A 13,228-nucleotide genomic window follows, 5' to 3' on the forward strand; every position below is an offset into this window, starting at 1 on the left:
AAACTCCTCTTCTGGAGGAAGGTTGAACTTTATCTATTCTATTAATTCTCTACTTACTCAGAAGATGTCACCACATGGAAAATTTTGAGTTTTTGAACTGTGTCACTTTTGAGGTGTTTTTGTTCCGCTTGAAGTAAGAAGTGCGAACTTTCTCTTCTAGAGGACACTACTGAAGATCAACAATAGTGCGACCTAGTGCGAAATCAAAGAACTATTTTGTTGGAGAAATTGTTATTTCAAGAGTTTGTTCTTTGTTAAATTTCTTTCTGTCATGGTTTAAGTTGGCTGTATACCCCTCCTTTTCCCCTTATTTTGGATCTAGCCAATCCCGAATTTCTTTAATTAATTTTCCGCCAATAATGTGTTTCTTTTCCTCTATGTAGGGGTTTCTTTTCCCGAACCAATAAAAACTTTGAGGGAGGGTGTTTTATTTCCCCTAACGCCTAGAATCTTCCGCGAGAGGTTATAAACTGCTGATTTTGGGGTCTCCGGGCCACTTCTGTTCCATCTTTCAGTGTATTAAGTACATAGCAGGAGGCGGGAAGCGCCTCTTTCCTCGGCAGCGATCTACTACCAGGTAATGGCCTATTAATATCTTCTTTTCTTGCTAGGTCGGCAGTTTAACTCTCGCGGCGGGTTCGAAGCGTTTTCCATCATGTAACCTTTTCCTAAAATGTAACTACTCTTTTCTTCTATTCTCTTGTAAAGATACATTATGGGATAGAGAGTGCTAACCCTCTCGAGTTCCCACTCACATCGTCTTGAGGTGAACTTATTTTTCTCAACCAATTCTCCCGTAATGTAATGTAAATTGCCATTAAGTCACCTCTGTAGTATGGGATTAGCCCTTGTATTAACGGCCTAGTGCCAAGTAGGTCTTAAGCAAAGTGTATTAGGAGTGCAAGTTCGCCTCCTCTCAAGTTGTATTTTGAGGTCATGTATTAATCTTTTCTCACCTAATAGACCTCAGTAGGTTGGGTATTTTACCCCTGTGTATATGTCCTTTGAGGACAACTTGAAAGTTGAGTTTGGTGTGGCCTGGGAGAGGCTTAACTTTAAGAGCGAGTGGCTCTTTTCTAAGACTGAGAGTTGTATGCCTCGAGGAGGCTTTGCTGTGTAATTTGGAGCAAGGGCTCCAGGGTTTGATTGGGGTCTTCTGCCCCTTTTGTTGAAATTGGTATATCGTAAAGTTGAGCTAGTTGCTCAAGAATTGTGTTTTCAGGGCTCGAAGCCCAAATTCTTTAATCCCTGTAATTGTACATTTCAAGTTGTATTTCGGCTACTAAGTACCTGTTCTATTTGTTGTTACCTAATTTTGAAAAGAAAATATAACCTAATTAAATTTTAAAATTTAATTTCTCTTTAGTAGCTTGAGACCTATTCACCACCCAGCACCTTCTTTCATGCTTAACTACCACAAAAACCCGGTAACAATAATAATAATAATAATAATAATAATAATAGTCCGCCTCTGTGGTGTAGTGGTTAGCGTGATTAGCTGCCACCCCCGGAGGTCCGGGTTCGATTCCCGGCTCTGCCACGAAAATTTGAAAAGTGGTACGAGGGCTGGAACGGGGTCCACTCAGCCTCGGGAGGTCAACTGAGTAGAGGTGGGTTCGATTCCCACCTCAGCCATCCTGGAAGTGGTTTTCCGTGGTTTCCCGTGGTTTCCCACTTCTCCTCCAGGCGAATGCCGGGATGGTACCTAACTTAAGGCCACGGCCGCTTCCTTCCCTCTTCCTTGTCTATCCCTTCCAATCTTCCCATCCCTCCACAAGGCCCCTGTTCAGCATAGCAGGTGAGGCCGCCTGGGCGAAGTACTGGTCATACTCCCCAGTTGTATCCCCCGACCAAGAGTCTGAAGCTCCAGGACACTGCCCTTGAGGCGGTAGAGGTGGGATCCCTCGCTGTGTCCGAGGGAAAAGCCGAACCTGGAGGGTAAACAGATAATGATGATGATGATAATAATAATAATAATAATAATAATAATAATAATAATAATAATAATAATAATAATAATAATAATAATAATTGTTACGGAGTTATCCGTGGAAGAAGTTAAATCAGGTACATAACCAAGAGAAAAGTTTAAACAGTTTCCACTAGGGAGAAATAACAAGAAAATCAGGTACAATACCGCTTTACAAGAAAGCACCAGTTAAGTGGTCTTCACAAATTCCGGGCTACGGGCCCAAATTCATCAATCTTTGAGCTCTCAGCTCACAATCACAAAACACCAAAGGGCAGAAAACCCTTAATTACATGGAGCATTAGCTCCCAACTTTACATTTCAAGCCTCTCTAAGGCACTTTTACCACAACACCATAAAGAGCTGACCCGCTCTCGATCTTTCAAGCCTATTTAAGAGGCCATAAACTAACTTTACACTAACTGCCCTCAAGGCACACAAAGAAACAGGGGTATTTAATACCCAACCTACAGGGCCTTCGCATGAAGAAATCAAAACATCAGGTTAAGTTAATGGCCCAAAGTACAGAAAGGACTGGAGGCGTGAACTTGCACTCCTAAATACACAATATTAAAACCTAAGTGGCTCTAGGCCGATACACTGGGGCTAATCCCAAGCTAGGGAGGTGACTCGTATGAAAAAACTTTAATACATTAAGGAAGAGAAGAAACGGTTATGAAAACGTAGTCACCTCAATTTCAAAATAAAGGGGAGCTCGAGAGGGTGAAGCACTCTCTATCCCCGCATTAAAGTTCAAGAAAACTGAAGTTTACCAGGAAAAGGGTTTACATGTTTAATAGGTTACATATTAAAGGTTTCGAACCCTCCCCGAGAGTTAGACTGCTGAGCTAGCAAGAAATAAAGATGTTAAGAGGCCATTACCTTGGAGAAGAACTGCTGTCTGAAGAACGAGGCGCTTCCCGCCCCCTGCTACATATTCACACACTGAGTTAGATGTTATACTAGTGGCCCCGAGACAAGAAAATCAGCAGGTTTTATACCCTCGTGGAAAATTCGAGACCTTTCAAGAATGAGTAGACGCACCCCCTCAACTTTATTGGATAGCTTAGAGCTACATATCCATATCGAAGAAGACATACATGATTGGCTGAGAATTAATTAAAGAAATTCGGGATTGGCTAAGTTCAAACCTAGTGGAAGGAAGGATTAATATTGCCAAACCGAAAATAAAAGAACAAAATTAATAAAGACAACAACTTTTGAATACAAAATTTCTTCAAGAAGGTTCATTCCTTTGCACCAGAGTGCATGATCATAGTTTTTTTGTAGAGACATCTGGTAGAGAACGTCCACACTTCTTTATCAATGACAAACAAAAACACATCAAAATTCACACAGAGCCATCTTCTGAGAAACTGTTGAGTTAATACAGTTTTTTAAAGTTCAGGCTTTCTCCTGTAAAGGAGTTTCATCATCATCATCATCATCATCTGTTTACCCTCCAGGTTCGGTTTTTCCCTCGGACTCAGCGAGGGATACCACCTCTACCGCCTCAAGGGCAGTGTCCTGGAGCTTCAGACTCTTGGTCGGGGATACAACTGGGGAGAATGACTAGTACCTCGCCCAGGCGGCCTCACCTGCTATGCTGAACAGGGGCCTTGCGGGGGACGGGGAAGATTGGAAGGGATAGACAAGGAAGTGGGAAGGAAGTGGCCGTGGCCTTAAGTTAGGTATCATCTCGGCATTTGCCTGGAGGAGAAGTGGGATACCACGGAAAACCACTTCCAGGATGGCTGAGGTGGGAATCGAACCCACCTCTACTCAGTTGACCTGCCGAGGCTGAGTGGACCCAGTTCCAGCCCTCGTACCACGTTTCAAAAATGTCGTGGCAGAGCCGGGAATCGAACCCGGACCTCCGGAGGTGGCAGCTAATCACGCTAACCACTACACCACAGAGGCGGACAGACGAGTTTCAATTGGCGCAATATTTGAACTAGCGGCGTGGAGGTGTACCGCCCGGTACATTAATAATAATAATAATAATAATAATAATAATAATAATAATAATAATAATAATAATAATAATAATAATAATAATAATAATAATAATAATAATAATATGTAAAGCCCTGTGTACAGTTGGGTCACATTAATTTAAGTATGGTGCAGACCGCGCCGCAACGCATTCGCCTGCCAGCCGGCAGTTCCGGGTTCGATTCGCGGTCGGATTAGGGGGTTTTAATTTTAAATGTTTAATATCCCTGGCCTGGGGACTGGGTTTTTACGTCGTCCTTTAGGTTCCTTTCCCCACATTTAACACCCTACACTTCCGCAATTACAATTACATGCAGATTCATATCATATGGTGCAAGTAGTGGCAGAAGATTCACAGATGTTGACGCCGCGAACATATATATCTCTTTCTGCTTTTTTAGCGTGCTGGAGCAACTATCTTTTATACAAAACATCTATCAACAGAGGACTGAAATATGTACTGACGGAAAAATTAAAGATATTCGACCGTGACAGGACTCGAACCTGCAATCTTCGGATCCGAAGTCCGACGCCTTATCCGTTAGGCCACACGGTCTCTTCTACTATTTGCTCTATATCCCGCTACATTAGTACCGAATGGGCATAACGAGTAGCGACATCCACCAGCAACCACGACTTCACTTGTGAATACATATGGACATTTTCACATTCTTCATTTTTCCTAATCCGTTTACCCTCCAGGGCTGATTTTTCCCTCAGATTCAGCGAGGATTCCCATCAATACCGCCTCAATGTGTCTGCCCTCCAGCGTGTGATTTTGAGTCGGGGAATACAACTGGTAAGGAGACTAGTACCTAGCCCGGATGGGCTTACCTGTTATACTGAACAGGGGTCTTGTAGAGGGATGGAAGTGATAGACAAGGAAGAGGGAAGGTAACAGCCGTAGCTTTAAGTTAGGTACATCTCGGCATTTTCTTGGAGAAGTGGGAACCGACGGAAAACCACTTCGAGGATGGTTGAGGCGGGAATCGAACACCCTTCTACTCAGTTGACGTTCCGGGGCTGAGTGGATCCCGTTCCAGCACTTGAACCAATTTTCACATTTTTTTTTGCAGAACCGGGAATCAAACCCGGGCCTCCGGAATGTGGCAGATAATCACGCTGATCACTACACCAGAGAGACGGACGAAATATACCGACCCTGCCGGGATTCGAACCTGGAATCTTCTCACCCGTCGTCAGACGCGTTATCCGTTGCGCTACAGGGCCACACGTGCTGCTAATTCACGGTCAGAAAATATACAGTAGGTGCTTTTGATATCGTAAACATGTTCATGTATTCGGGATACTGCTTGTTACAGATATGAAACTATTCATTTCTTCAAAATCCAATTTTTGTAAGTGATACTAACAGTTAGCGCTTATCACTCACTGGTTACACGGCAACAATAGTTTTAAAAATTGCAACGGGACTGTGCAGGGATCCTAGCTACAAGGTTTGCTGTAAAGTACATACCACCTGATACGTACTGTCAATATGGTCTTTAAATTTTACTGCAGAAATATTATTTCATAGTGCTGCCACCCACGGAGGCCCGGGTTCGATTCCCGGCTCTGCCACAAAATTTGAAAAGTGGTACGAGGGCTGGAACGGGGTCCACTCAGCCTCGGGAGGTCAACTGAGTAGAGGTGGGTTCGATTCCCACCTCAGCCATCCCGGAAGTGGTTTTCCGTGGTGTCCCACTTTTCTCCAGGCAAATGCCGGGATGGTACCTAACTTAAAGCCACGGCCGCTTCCTTCCCTCTTTCTTGTCTATCCCTTCCAATCTTCCCATCCCCCACCAAGGCCCCTGTTCAACATAGCAGGTGAGGCCGCCTGGGCGAGGTACTGGTCATCCTCCCCAGTTGTATACCCGACCCAGAGTCTGAAACTTCAGGACACTGCCCTTGAGGCGGTAGAGGTGGGTCCGAGGGGAAAACCGACCCTGGAAGGTAAACAGATTAAGAAGGAAGAATAATGGCCAGTAAATCTGACTGTCTGTCCGCCTCCGTGGTGTAGTGGTTAGCGTGATTAGCTGCCACTCCCGGCTCTGCCACGAAATTTGAAAAGTGGTACGAGGGCTGGAACGTGGTCCATTCAGCCTCGGGAGGTCAACTGAGTAGAGGTGGGTTCGATTCCCGCCTCAGCCATCCTGGAAGTGGTTTTCCGTGGTTTCCCACTTCTCCTCCAGGCAAATGTCGGGATGGTACCTAACTTAAGGCCACGGCCGCTTCCTTCCCTCTTCCTTGCCTGTCCCAACCAATCGCCCCATCCCTCCACAAGGCCCCTGTTCAGCATAGCAGGTGAGGCCGCCTGGGCGAGGTACTGGTCATACTCCCCAGTTGTATCCCCCGACCCAAAGTCTGAAACTCCAGGACACTGCCCTTGAGGCGGTAGAGGTGGGTCCGAAGGAGGAACCTACCCTGGAGGGTAAACAGATTAAGAGGAAGAAGAAGATATCTGACTGTCAGACACGGTGGTTAGCCAGTTCGAGCACCTTTGGTCGAAAAAATGAACACCATGGGAACGGTTACCGGCAGGGTAGGCGTGGTGGTGGTATACATCACCAGCCTGGGTTCAGTTCCAAAACCCTACGCAGAGTTATTATCGAGTGTGGACATAGGACACTATTCATGGCGATTCGTCGGTCGGAATGGAACAGAGAAATGAAAACAGTCGACCGTGACAGGATTCGAACTTGCTATCTCCGAAGCTGACGCCTTACTCGTTAGGCCACATGGCCAACACTCTCGCTTGCAAATAAAAAACTAGTAAGGGCTACTAGCTGGCAATCAAGTGATAAGAAATGTTCACCACCACCTCTCCTATCCCGCCGGCTGATATTCTCCTGTTATTTGACAGCAGTAGCCTTTGTCCAGCATTCATTTGATCTCGCGAAATCGTCTGATGAGTTTGATGTCAGGAAGGGAAGTCGGTTGTCAAAATCTCGCCGAGGCGGTCAATCTCCATCTCGTAGAGAAATGGTACAACGGTTGGAAACAAAGTTCTAAAGAAATGTATGCATCATGAGGACTATATGACGCATTAGTGATGTTAGAGTTGGAATTTCAACAATCTTGTTTATTCTCCCAAATACGTTTTTTTCTTATTCTTCTTATTCCTCTTCTTCTTCTTCTTAATCTGTTTACCCTCCGGGGTTGGTTTTTCCCTCTGACTCAGCAAGGGATCCCACAATTACCGCAGAAGGGCAGTGCCATGGAGCGTGAGAGTTTGCGTTCGGGGGATACAACTGGATAAGGGAACTAGTACCTCGCCCAGGCAGCCTCACCTGCTATTCTAAATAGCAGCCTTGTGGGGGATGAGAAGATTGCAAGGGGTAGGCAATGAAGCGGGAGAAGTGGGAAACTGGAAAGCCACTTCAAGAATTGGTAAGGTGTGGGAATCGAGACCTACCGTGGCTGACTGGACCCCCTTTCCAGCGCTCATGTCCCTTTTTAGACCTGGGAATCGAACCCGGGCCCCCGAGGGTGGCAGCTAACCACACTAAACACAGAAGCTGACAGAAATTTTCCCATCCAGAATATTATTTCCCTGACCTCCATAGAGAGGAATCGGTGATCCCAGGGAGTCTAGATCATGATATAGTAGCCTATATCACAGGACGTAGCGCAATTTGAACACTACACGTCACCGAAGTTGTGTTGGGGGAAAGATCATCACCTACCACGCATGAGCCTCTGTGGCCTAAAGGATAAGGCATCGGTCTCCTAAACCGGGGATTGTGGGTTCGAGTCCCACCAGGGGTACACCTTTTGTCTCTCGTGCTATACTGGAAATTCTTACATTACACTCTTCAAGGTCGTTTTTCATCACCTGAGAAATATATACGGTACTTTATAGCGCTGAATAACAATCAAGCATGAAACATTTTGGTAACAGAAATTAGCGTCGCAGTTCGAGTCTTTCTCATCAACTTTTACACAGGGATGAATAGCTCAGACGGTACCGCACTCACCTTTTGAGGCTAAGTCGTTTCTTAAATTCACCAAGCTGGGTTCGCCGGTGTGTATATATAGCTACACTCCTGTATGGCAACATTAAGGCACTTCAGCGTCTCTGAGAACCTGTAACCGTACAACGGAGTTAGGGACTACATTCAGAATTCTTTCTTTCTTTCTTTCTTTCTTAATCTGCTTACCCTCCAGGGTTGGATGAGGAGATGGGAAGATTGGAAAGGATAGACAAGGAAGAGGGAAGGAAGCGGCCGTGGCCTCAAGTTAGTACCATTCCGGCATTTGCCTGGAGGAGAAGTGGGAAACCATGGAAAACCACTTCCAGGATTGCTGAGGTGAGAATCGAACCCACCTCTACTCAGCTGACCTCCCGAGCCCTCGTACCACTTTTCAAATTTCGTGGCAGAGCCGGGAATCGAACCCGGGCCTTCGGGGATGGCAGCTAATCACACTAACCACTACACCACAGAGGCAAACACATTCAGAATTCATCATATATATATGTATTATCATTATTGGCCCGGTTCATTAGATTTTATATTGTGATTTTCATCATTTAGATTGTATTATTAATTAGGTATCACTCATCTTATGTCATCTAATCATTCGATAAGGGAATTCTGTTTGTATTTATTATGAATGTAAATAAGTGAGTTTTGTTGATTTGAAAACTAAGTCATATATTCACTTGTAACTGGAGGCATTGTTGCCACCTCTGTGGTGTAGCGGTTAGTGTTATACTGAAATTCAAGTCAAGAGCTTAGGAAAAGTATCCTTCCGGATGTGAGCAAGTCCCCTGTTCCCCCTTCCCGTCTCCGTTTTCCATCTCCTCCACAACCAGCATATCATTAACGCCGTGAGTCTATCTGACAAGTACTTCATTCTGAACTGAAATAGTGAAGCATCAAACGAAATCACTTCCTTTCACATAGCTGTACTTTGATTACGTACCATACCTATTTATTCCTTTATTGACCATGTAAAACCTACAGATTACTGACAAATACCGAGGCAAGAGAAGCAAGGTTTATTTTTATTTCATAATGCAATTTGTTTGAGGCACATGGGGACTTACAACATAAGTATACGATTCCGCTCTAGTGCAACGACTGTCAGTGGCAGTTTCTCACAGTTCAAAAAGCTGAAAACCACACCCGTGAGTGGGATTGCAAAATACAATGTTTCCAGGAATGTTGTAAATATTGTAGTCTCGTCATTCGGAAGGTAAAAACGAACTCATGATCCCCTCGTGACAACATTTCTGCAGGTAGAGGGCGGTTGCGAATATAAAGTACAAATTATTATTATTATTATTATTATTATTATTATTATTATTATTATTATTATTATTATATACGCCAATGATCCTATTCCCATACCGTCTTAAGGCCCTTTCTGTTTTATTTACGGCGGGTGCATAGTTTGAACTGAGCTGACACATCGATCTTTCGCTGGAGACTTGGATTTTCCGTGGAGTTTAAATTCCAAGCGAGCGGCGTAAACACTGTACACAGAAACGCCGGTCAGCTGCGCGGTCTTTTTTACGCCTTCCACATTCCACAGCGGATTCTAATCTCGTAGGCTACTGTAAACGTTTAAAACAATTTGGTTTAGATTTCCTACTTTATTTTTCTCCACTTTTGTTAGCTTTAAAGTATTTCACAGGGTCTCGAGCGCAACAGTATCACACGCGTGTTGCTCACAGCTGGCAGCCATTGTGAATACTGAACATGCTGTTGCATTGCGGCCAGTATTGCCAACAGTTTTCTTAGATCCATCTTCAACGTCGCACATATTATGGGAACTTATCAGCAGTGGAATGAACTCGAACAAAGCTTACTAAGTACACACAGTGTAATAAGATAGCAATATCATTATGAAATAATTATTATTTTGCTACATACACCACTGAAAACAATAACTATTCATAGCCATATACGTATGAAATATAAGAGTTGGTAACGAACCCGAATAACATACAACCTGTGATATATTTTCCATATTTATACGGGGGGAAAAAAATTAATTCGTTAAGTCAGTTCACAGTCCGCCTCTGTGGTGTAGTGGTTAGCGTGATTAGCTGCCACCCCCGGCGGTCCGGGTTCGATTCCCGGCTCTGCCACGAAATTTGAAAAGTGGTACGAGGGCTGGAACGGGGTCCACTCAGCCTCGGGAGGTCAACTGAGTAGAGGTGGGTTCGATTCCCACCTCAGCCATCCTTGAAGTGGTTTTCCGTGGTTTCCCACTTCTCCTCCAGGCGAATGCCGGGGTGGTACCTAACTTAAGGCCACGGCCGTCTCCTTCCCTCTTCCTTGTCCATCCAATCTTCCCATCCCTCCACAAGGCCCCTGTTCAGCATAGCAGGTGAGGACGCCTGGGTGAGGTACTGGTCATTCTCCCCAGTTGTATCCCACGACCAAGAGTCTGAAGCTCCAGGACACTGCCCTTGAGGCGGTAGAGGTGGGATCCCTCGCTGAGTCCGAGGGAAAAACCGAACCTGGAGGGTAAACAGATGATGATGATGATGATGATGATGAAGTCAGTTCACCAGAGTATCTAACCAAATTGAAGAAAGCTCCTGACTTCAGGAACAAGTAACAAACCTAGAACTATTTGGCGCTGCGGAAGCCTTTTCACGGACCAGAAGTCTGACTAACATCAAAGGGACCGCTAAGGTCTTGAGTTGACTCTCAGTATAGCTGCCACCACCGGAGGGGGTTCTGTCACGAAATTTGAAAAGTAGTACGAGAGCTGGACCGGGGTCTACTTAGCCTCGGGAGGTCAATTGAGTAGAGGTGGGTTCAATCCCCACCTCAGCCATCCTGGAAGTGATTTTCCGTGGTTTCCCACTTCTCCTCCAGGCAAATGCCGGGATGGTTCCTAACTTAAGGCCACGACCGGTTTCTTCCCTCTTCCTTGTCTATCCCTTCCAATCTTCCCGTCCCCACGCAAGGCCCCTGTTCAGCATAGCAGGTGAGGCTGCCTGGGCGAGGTACTGGTCATCCTCCCCGGTTGTATCCCTTACCCAGAGTCTGGAGCTCCAGGACACTACCCACTACCCTTGAGGCTGTAGAGGTGGGATCCCTCACTGAGTCTGAGGGAAGAACCGACCCTGGAGGGTAAACAAATAAAGAAGAAGAAGAAATGAAGGCATTGTAACTGGCATTGTGTTACCAAGGCTATGTTTAACTGATGTTGCCTTAGGCAAGAACATTTCCGAAGACATGGTCAGTCTGCAACCGTTCTTGCGCGTGGGGAAGCTGGTAAACCACATGACAAATGTATCTTGCGTGGCCACGTGGCTTCGAGCTTGCTTCCGTATTCGCTAGCTACCGTGTATCGGTGTGGAAGGGGGACGGGTAGACATGACGAGTTTATATAAGTCGATGTATGAATTGTAGAGTCGTCCTATATGAGTGGTAATTTTTACTGATCGTATTGAGAAGCAGCAACATCTAATTGGGAGTTAGAAAGTCTGAATGCATGTTTTTTCAGTATATTTTCCAGCGGCTTGATGCCGTTGTCTGTAGATGTATAGGCAACACATATCGAGCTTAATAGATATATGCAGGTAACAGTCGTCGGTGTACCTCGAATTCTTTATTGAACTCAATTATGTAATTGGTGAACTTTGTTCGAGTATTCAGTCATACGTAGATACATCTAACATCACCTAGAACTGTTATATTTATATCAAGAGTCTCTATGTTAGCTGTCAGGACGTATGAAACTAGAATAGATAGCATGCCTGAATATTGCAAGTTCTTCAGTAAAGTATTCCAATTTCTGACAATGACTGTGAGTGGACGTGACCACATGGAGGTCATTACACTCGGACAGGGAAAGTAGTTCAACTCCAGGTACGCAAGAAGATTAGATAACCGACTAAAGCTTCCAACTACAAGCCGGACGGTGTTTCCAGGAGTACGAAGTTCAACAGCGGTGGTAATTACAGCATCAGATATGTTATGCATAAATAACATGACGAATAAATGAATCAGCGGCGATATCAAATTTAATTCACGTAAAATGTCAGTAGCTTCTTAAATTTAGATCAGGTTTCTTTGTATGCAACATTTTTTATATTATTCAGTTAAAGTAATACACGTTAATTGTGGTGCAAATTATAGTCATGAGTTCAGTTTTCTTGTAGTAATTTATTCAATTTCCAAGTATAATTCTCAATTGTGGATATGTGACCACAATCTACATCCGTCCTGATCCATATTCCTGTATATTGCCAGATGTGTGAGTTTATCACCCCACGCCTTGAGAAAAATAAATATCAGAGGTGTGCTCTTCAAACTTGTCGCTTATAACTAGAGTCCGGATTATTAGATACTGATAGGTTAGAATGCAAACTTACTTAAGCCAGTAACAAGTATACCCTACACTGTACAACCGTTATGCTATGAGATTTGCATAGATATTAGGGGTACAGCCTATAAAACTCTTTGAATTTATGCTACTCTTCCTACATTGTGGTACAGCGGGTTGCATCACACGTCCTACAAACCAAATTACTTTGCATTCTAACCTATTACCACCTAAAAATCCGAGGTATACTTATTACAGTGGCTGGCGCTCAACTAATTTAAAGAGAAATTGTGTGAATGTAATTAATAGTAATAGTAGTGGTGGAGGTAAAGCCACGAACCGTATAAGTACTGCGTGGCAAGTAAAACCCACATTTTCTTATTTCTTGATTTCCGCCACGTAAAATAACAGTTTGCCCTTTCTTGATTTTCTGTCTCTCCAGTATTTCATCATCTTTTCACTGTGTTCTCTTCTTCTTTCTTCGGCCCAGAAAGTGTCACGCTTTCTTCCTTTATCCAGAAAAAAAACGAACTTTCTAATCCTATTGTGAAATGTATGGATATCTAACATTTGTGCTAAATACTTTCTTTACCACGATGAACCAACTTATTTGTGTTCTGGATTTTTTGTTAACATGGTTACATATTGTTTTTGTTAGTCTTTACGGATTCATAAAAAGAAGTTCCTCTGTTCCTGAGGTCATCTGATGCATTTTTACCTTGGCTATGTATTTCTCTATTACTCCTTCTCATCCATCTACCCCAACTTATTTTGATCCTACCTTTCTTAATATTGCACTCTGACAAGAATATTGACGTCATGTCGAGTTCATGTTAATAATTCTCTGTGTCTTTTACAGCATCACAGAAAAATGGTTGGATGATTTTACTCTAATTCTTCAGTTTCTCGTTTGTTTGTTTTTCTTTTGTTTAAAACTAAATATTACGTTGCCTAAAGACTTCCGGTTTTATG

General features: G+C 44.0%; 2 non-coding genes across 2 annotated transcripts; one reads left to right on the plus strand and one right to left on the minus strand.

Moving 5' to 3' along the window:
• Window positions 1-4,447: 4,447 nt before the first annotated feature.
• On the minus strand, window positions 4,448-4,520 carry TRNAR-UCG (transfer RNA arginine (anticodon UCG)). The gene has a single exon. It is a non-coding gene; the product is annotated as a tRNA-Arg (tRNA).
• A 3,139-nt stretch (window positions 4,521-7,659) lies between these two features.
• On the plus strand, window positions 7,660-7,732 carry TRNAR-CCU (transfer RNA arginine (anticodon CCU)). Its single transcript has one exon. It is a non-coding gene; the product is annotated as a tRNA-Arg (tRNA).
• Window positions 7,733-13,228: the final 5,496 nt, after the last annotated feature.

Source organism: Anabrus simplex, chromosome 8 (assembly GCF_040414725.1).
Source record: "Anabrus simplex isolate iqAnaSimp1 chromosome 8, ASM4041472v1, whole genome shotgun sequence".
NCBI classification, from domain to species: Eukaryota; Metazoa; Arthropoda; class Insecta; order Orthoptera; family Tettigoniidae; genus Anabrus; species Anabrus simplex.